Here is a 7,310-nt window from a genome sequence, read left to right on the forward strand (position 1 = left end):
CCTTCCTTTTCTCCGCATTTCTGCAAGGGTTCCACTGGTTGCCTGTTCTTTGCTTCTTCCTTATGTTATAGCTGTATACGCAGCTGCTGCCCTAGAAGTTCCCAAACAGCAGGATTCATTTCCTTAGTCAGCGAGGCTCATTTTATCCCTTAAAGCTCTCACAAGTTCCTCTTTTTCTGTGATGTTACTAGATTTTAACAACAGGTTTTTAGAATTTGCTCCTGCATACATCCTTTCAAAAATTTCTTTTGCAGTTTCAATCTGAAACTTTCTCCTTTATTTTTGAGAAATCTTGTTACTATTTCCCCCAAATATTTCTTTCCTCTCTTTAATTTCTTTCCCTTTTACCAATACTCTGGTTGCATCACACCGATACCTTGACTCGGAGTTTCTTGACAGTTATTTTCTTCTTTCCACTCTTTTCTTCTGTCTGAAGGGCTTTGAGAGAGATCAAGGAAACTTGCTCTTTCAAAGTTCATCAGTTGATTTCCTTCTTGTCTTTTTTCTTTCATGCACCTCCTTGATAGGAGCCCTTCCTTACACACTTTTTGTGCTCTTTATTTACACACTTATTCTTTTTATAAGCATTTATCCCTGTTTAGTATTTATAATATCTTTTCCTGATTCTTTGCATGTTTTGGATATTTTGTGCAGACTTGTGTTAAAACACTATTTTTCCTCTCCATTAATGCTAAGCCCTCTAGCATCATCTGTGTAGTTTCTTGCTCTATAGGCTTAGCTCTGGTGCTTTGCAGACCCCTCACATTTCCCCCTGTGAACATCTGCTCTCCAGGATAGCCATTGCCAGATTAGTGGCAGACACTGAGGGGGAGCTGCAAAGTCCTGGCTCTGCTTCGGCCTTTGTGCGAGTTGGGAGCCTGCTGGTTGTGGTACCTTTGGTTTTAGGATCTGGCCTCCAGCATTCCTTACTTATTTGCCTGCGTCTCCTCATCCTAAGCCTTAAAGTTTAGCAACTTGAGATTGCTCAGTGTCTCAGTCTACTTGCTGATACTGTAATAGAACGCCCAAGACTGAGTAGTATATTTTTTTAATGAAATAAGTTCTGGAGGCAGCAGAGTTTAAGCTTGGGAGGGCACATCTGATGGAGGTCCCATGGTAGATGGCATTACATGATGGGATTGTGAGTGGGAGTGGCCGGCACAGTTGGAAGGAAGGAGGGGACAGAAGATTTCACCTGCAGTGTCACAGCCCACTCTCACAGGCACTAGCCATTCTGTGAGAACAAATTCAGTCTTGTGAGAGTACTAATCCTTCCCAAAGGTCCCATCTCCCAACCCTGCAGCCTTGGCACCCAGATTTCAGTACGAGTTTGGCTGGAGACAAACCACATCTGCAGCACAGCCCTCAGTACCACCTTGGCGTGGGCCCCAGTCCTCAACCTGGCAGCAATTGCAAGGACAAGAGTGTGTAGCGTGCAGAGGGGGAGAAATACTGTCAAGGTGGGCAAGCAGCACTCTCTGTTAGTGTTTGTACCTTCTGCTCCCCCAAGTGAACTCATAGCACTGTCACCCCGGCACCAGGGTGGTCCTGATGCCCTTTTGCTCTATTCGGCAAGTGGGTTGAGAGGAGATCAATTTGTGAGGTCTGGAAGCTGGCCATGGAGCTGCGACCCCAGCTCCAGGCTCCAATTCCTACCTGTATGTACTGAAACCCAGCACATCTCCTCCTGGGGCTTCTCCACATGTTCAGGTCGGCCCTTGTAACTCCCTATATAGATTAGCAGTGTACATTTTATAGGTTATTCATTTTTGTGTTAAACCAACATCACAAAAATACAACAGCACAGACAACTGACACTTCTTTCACTAAGTGCCAATCAATGTCTAGGAATCTTGTATGTATTAATTCATTTAATCCTCATGACAACCCTGGGAGCACATTTCTCCTTTACAGATGAAGAAACTTAGGCACAGAGAAGGTCTACGTAGGTTCAAGGTCACCTGAGGCCCAAGTATGTGTCTAGCTCTGAACCATGACACTAGAGCTGACTCTGAATTTATTTCTAAAAAGAATGACTCAACTCAAGCACTGTTTCTCCAAAATGTTTGCCTTCTTCCTCAGTCTCAAGTTTTACTACCAGTAGCAATGCATCCTGATGAGAATTCTACTCAAATGATTAGGTCTCTGGGTGTGTGTAGATGAGAACAGGTTTTCATGTAAGCCCATGTTTGGTGTCCTTGGCTGATGATGTGTAGTCTGTGGCTCTGTATCCATGCACTCAACCGATGGTGGGTTGAAAGTATCTGGGAAAAAATTGCTTCTATACTGAACATGTTGACTTTTTTCCTTGTTGCCATCCCCTAAAAATACAGCATACTAGCAGTTCACATAGCATTTCCACTGCATTAGGTACCATAAACAATCTAGAGGTTGCTTAGAGTACCCAGAAAGAAGCAGATATATTCTATACAGATGTTATGACATTTTCTTTAAGGGATTGCAACATCTTTGGACTTTAGTATCCTCAAGGTATTGTAACTTATTCTCCCAGGATACTCCCAGGGACAACTGTACATAGGAAACTATTATTTATTCTTAACTGTTGGGATTCAAGGGCAGAACCCCATATCCTAAGGTAGAATTTGTAAATGACTCAAAGCTCACCTCTTAAGCAGGGAAGCTAGAGAGAAATGTCAATTCCTCATGAGAAAACAAGTATGTGAGGGTATGTGAAGTTCCTGCAATTGGACTGCATCCTCAAAGACACTTCCTACAGCTTATAAAAGGCCCAAATGGCGGGCGATCCTTTACTTAAGGTTAAAGTGAAGAAAATAGACAACTGGATAATTAGCATTTTTGCCAGTCTTCCATTTTGATAAATGCTAAATTTTGTGGCCTTCTAAGGGATATGACTTAAGAGTGAAGATCCTGTTTTCACCAGTGAGGGAAATACTAGATAGGCCATGGTTTTCTAATTCTCACATGGCTTTCTGATGGGGAATTGAGTGACTAGTCTGAGCAAGGTGCTCTGTCCTCTGTACACCCTTTGATCAGGGATTCTAGCAAGCTCCACTTGGATTCTTTGGCCAGTATGCTTGGAGCCATGTCTTCTGGGATTCATTATATAGTTTTGACACGGGTTTGGTCCATGGTTTTCCCAAATCCCATCAGTGGGTGATTGGCTCTGCAGCCCACACAGGACACTGTACAAAAATTGATGGTGAAAGTTGCTTTTGGGTTTTGGTGGCTTCATTATTTCCAGATTGATGACTTTAATAATGAAATTTGCATTAGTACCTTAATGAACTTTATACTTTTTATCATGACCTGGCCATATTTGGGAAAATTTAGAGTCATAATATTATCCTTGGGTCAGCACCAGGAGTGTGCACAGCTGTGCAGAGACACGGAAGGAAATTAAGCCAGGACTATGTGAAGGCATAAATACAAGTTTTATACTCAGGAGGTGATATCAAAATAACAACTCATGCTTATGTATTTATGGCAAAAGTGGATCACTTTAGTATACGGTTCCCTCTGGAGTGCCCCTAAATGCACACTTGTCCTCACTGGACCTTACTACTTCTGCTAACTATGGTTCAAAGTCACAAGGCACATGGATTGCAAAAGGACATGGACAAGTGGGCTGTAGCCCTTGACCAAGTTTATTTACAACTCTCCTCTTCTTTCTTTCCCAGAAGTAGGTGTCTGCATCAGATGCTTACTGAAAGGCAAGCAAGGTAGTAAAGCAAGAGGACCTCTGTTGACTAGTATACCCTCACCATCAGGTGATGATTCTTATCTTTTAGTTGTTTTGATTTTTAATTTTCTAGTTGACTAGTATACCCTCACCATCAGGTGATGATTCCTATCTTTTAGTTGTTTTGATTTTTAATTTTCTATAGCTTGATGGTGCACATCCTGATACATACATATACATTTGTTCCATTAATTCCTTGAACTATGTTCCTTCATTTGGAGCCAGTAGGTCAAATCTTTGTGTAACCTTTCTGTTCAGGTGGTGCTGGGGGTAGAACCCAGGGCCTTGTGCATGCTAAATGCACTCTGTACTCCCAAGTTGTACACACAGCCCCTTGTGGAAACCTTTAACATTGCTGATGATTTTTGCTAGAACGGATGTAGCAGTTTAAATTCCCATTAACACAATCTTGCTAGTATTCATATCTGTTTCAAATTCATTTTAATTATGCAATTTTAATATATATCTGATTCTCCATAGCATGTGGGTTATGAATAATTATTGTGACTATATAATTTATTATTCAAGGATCTTTGTCACACCTTTGGGAATGGCATCAGATGCTATTAGAGTTGCACTAAGATTATGAATGTGAATCAGGGTTTATCTGGGAAACATTAAGTATATGATCTTCTTATTAATGAAACATAGTAATAAAAATCCTCACACCTCTGCCTGGCAATTAAAGCACTCAGGCACTACTCTTGCACCCTACTCTACTTGCTTTCTGTCTCCTCTGTCTGCCTTGGTCTGAAAGATAACCCTGTCCCAAATTCTTGTGTTTATCATCCCCAGGATTGAAAAAATACCACTCAGTGGAAACTATCAATGTGTGCTTGAATCATTATAGTTTAGCTTTCTTGTTTCTCTGCTTCATGAAAATAGCATCATTCCATTTACATCTTTTGCAATTTGATTTTTTATACAATAGCCTGTTGATAAGATTTATTCAAGTTGCTCTATGTTACTCTCATTCATTTATTTTATAGCTGTATACTACTCTACTGTAAGAGCTTATCATAAACATTTTATCTATTCTCCCATTGATAGAGTTTGTCATTCTTTCAAGGCATTCTTTGCTATGATAGATCCTGCTCTTATCAGGGCCCTTTCCAGTATCTTTGAACACACATGTGCAACAAATGCCCTGAATGTGTTTCCAGAGGGAAGTGACTGTTGGGTCAGAGGAAAGAGCAGTTTTAAACTTTGTAGAGGATAGGAATTGTTGTCAAAGATGTCAGAGCACAGTTCTTCTTCTTCTCACTTCAGTTTAGCACCATGAATGATTTTTATTGCTGCTAGTTACAAAAAGTAAAGTGATCTCTCATTATGGTCTTGATTTTTATTTCTCTGATTACTAATGAGGCTTCCCTGACACTAGAAATCAGTTGAGAAGTGGACTGTTGTAATGGTTGAAACACTGTATCAATTTGACAAGTCTAGAAGCTTAACTAAGTAACTCAGCAGTTCTACATCCTGGGATGTAGAGAACATATCTTTACCACTCTAGGATGTTGTTCATTGTGTCAACGTGAGCAGTTTAGAAGTTTAACTGACCAGCAAGAGGCCAAGTTCCTCACTTTGTAAACATCCTGAGCTTGTGCAAGAGGAGGGCATGGAAATGGTGTGAGTACTACACCTGCCCAAGGGTGGGTAACCTGCATACAGCATAAGGGAGGCAAAGAGGCTTCCTCTTCCCCCTTTGTGCTCTTGTTGCTTTTGCTGTCTTCCACCTTGAATGGTTGCCCCTGTGCCATGCCACCCTGCCTCGGAGCCAGCTGATTATGCACTGAAACCTCCACAAATTGTGAGCTAAGTAAACCTTTCCTTCCTTAATTCTGGGCATTGGATATTTTGTCTCATTAACAAGAGAAAAGTAACCAAGACAACGTCTTTATAAAAAAGTGTTGAGATTTCCTCCCCATAGTGACACTTTTTATATACTTAGGTTTTAATGCTATGCACTATTTTCACCATATAACTCTTGAGCAGTACTTTTTAGTTGGTTATAGCTAAGATAAATGCATATATAATGTATATGTATTATATATATATATTTGGCAGGGGTATCATTACTGTTATTACTTTTTATTTAGTTGATAAATAAAAATTGTGTATATTTATCAGGTACAACACATTCTTTTGAAATATGTATACATTGTGCCATGATGGTTGTATAATTTTAATTTCTTAAAAAATGATTTTTGTTTGTTACTAGTACCTAGAAATTCAGTTGATTTAAAATATCAACTCTGTATGCAGACATATTATTATTTTTAATGTGTAGTCTTTCAGTCTTAGGGAATTTCTGTGTAGATAAATGTATCCACTGAGAACCTAGTTTTTTTCTTCTTTTTCTCTTCCTTCCCAATTCTCTATGTATTCCTTTTTAAAAAAGAAAATATGTGCACTAACTAGAACTCTAGATAACATTGAATAAAAACAATGATACAAAACATTTTGCCTCATTCCTAATTTTAAAGAAACTGCATTAATGTGATTCATGATAGTAATGATTTTTGGCGTTACTTTTCGGTAGAGGCTTTTTTTATCAGTGTCAAGAAGTTCTGGTGTATTGCAAATTTATTAGGAGTTTTTGCTCCGGTGTGGATGGCTCAGGCTGTCAGCAGAGGGCCTAGGCTGCAAGCCCTGCCCCAGGCTGTGCTGAGTGGGCCTGGGAGCATCGCACACCTTCTGTGGTTTTCTTTCTCCCTTTGAACTAGCTTGTAAACTTACAATTAGGGTCAAATAAGTGTCACATCCTAGGAGAGCACCAGGCACGGCAGACAGGGCCTGCGAGTTGGTGGCCACCATTAGGGAACTGAGCAGGTAGCCCCCGACTAAAGGAGTTCAGTTTCTTGCTGCTCACCCAAGGGTCAAGACTTGCCATTAAGTTGATTTACACTTTAAAAAGTGACATTTCTTGCACACCCAATGTGGACCCCAGTAGCTGGCCAAGCCTAGGTTGAGGACTGCAGCTCTCCAGAGGGGGCAACCGAACCTGTGGCTGTGAACTTTGGCCGGAGAGGAGTCACAGCTCTGCTTTCTGCCCTGGAACTGAAATGCAGTTTCCTTGACAGCGCACAGGTCGTGGCCCCAGACCGCAGTGACCCTCCCACACCCACAAGGGCCCCCTGATATTTCCCTCCACACCCCAGCCCTTCCGGGCACCTTGAAAAGTCATTTCCCTGTGTTGCCACACCCTCAGGGTGATGGCTACCTCATCTGCCACTGGATCCTGATGCTTATAGTATGGACAAAGAAGACAAATCTTGCATATCACAAGTTTGCTTTCTAAAAACTTTTTAATACCCTTCCTTTTAGCAAAATAGCTATCTCTTTGCTTCCTATTATCTATCCTTTATTTTGCTCTTTAATGTATTTATACATTGGGTTATTCATATAAGAGAAACCATGATATTTAAGCTTGTGTGTCTGATTCAGGGAAGAGGATGAAGAAAAAATAAAGATGTGTTCTATGCCTGCACTAACTCGCCACAAGGAATGTGATCAGTATGTACTGCACACATACATATTAAAAAAAATATTTTGGTGACAGTTTCAATATTTCTGATCTGTAACTCCCCAA

Source organism: Chinchilla lanigera, unplaced genomic scaffold, assembly GCF_000276665.1.
Source record: "Chinchilla lanigera isolate Chin_1 unplaced genomic scaffold, ChiLan1.0 scaffold00155, whole genome shotgun sequence".
Taxonomy (NCBI): Eukaryota; Metazoa; Chordata; class Mammalia; order Rodentia; family Chinchillidae; genus Chinchilla; species Chinchilla lanigera.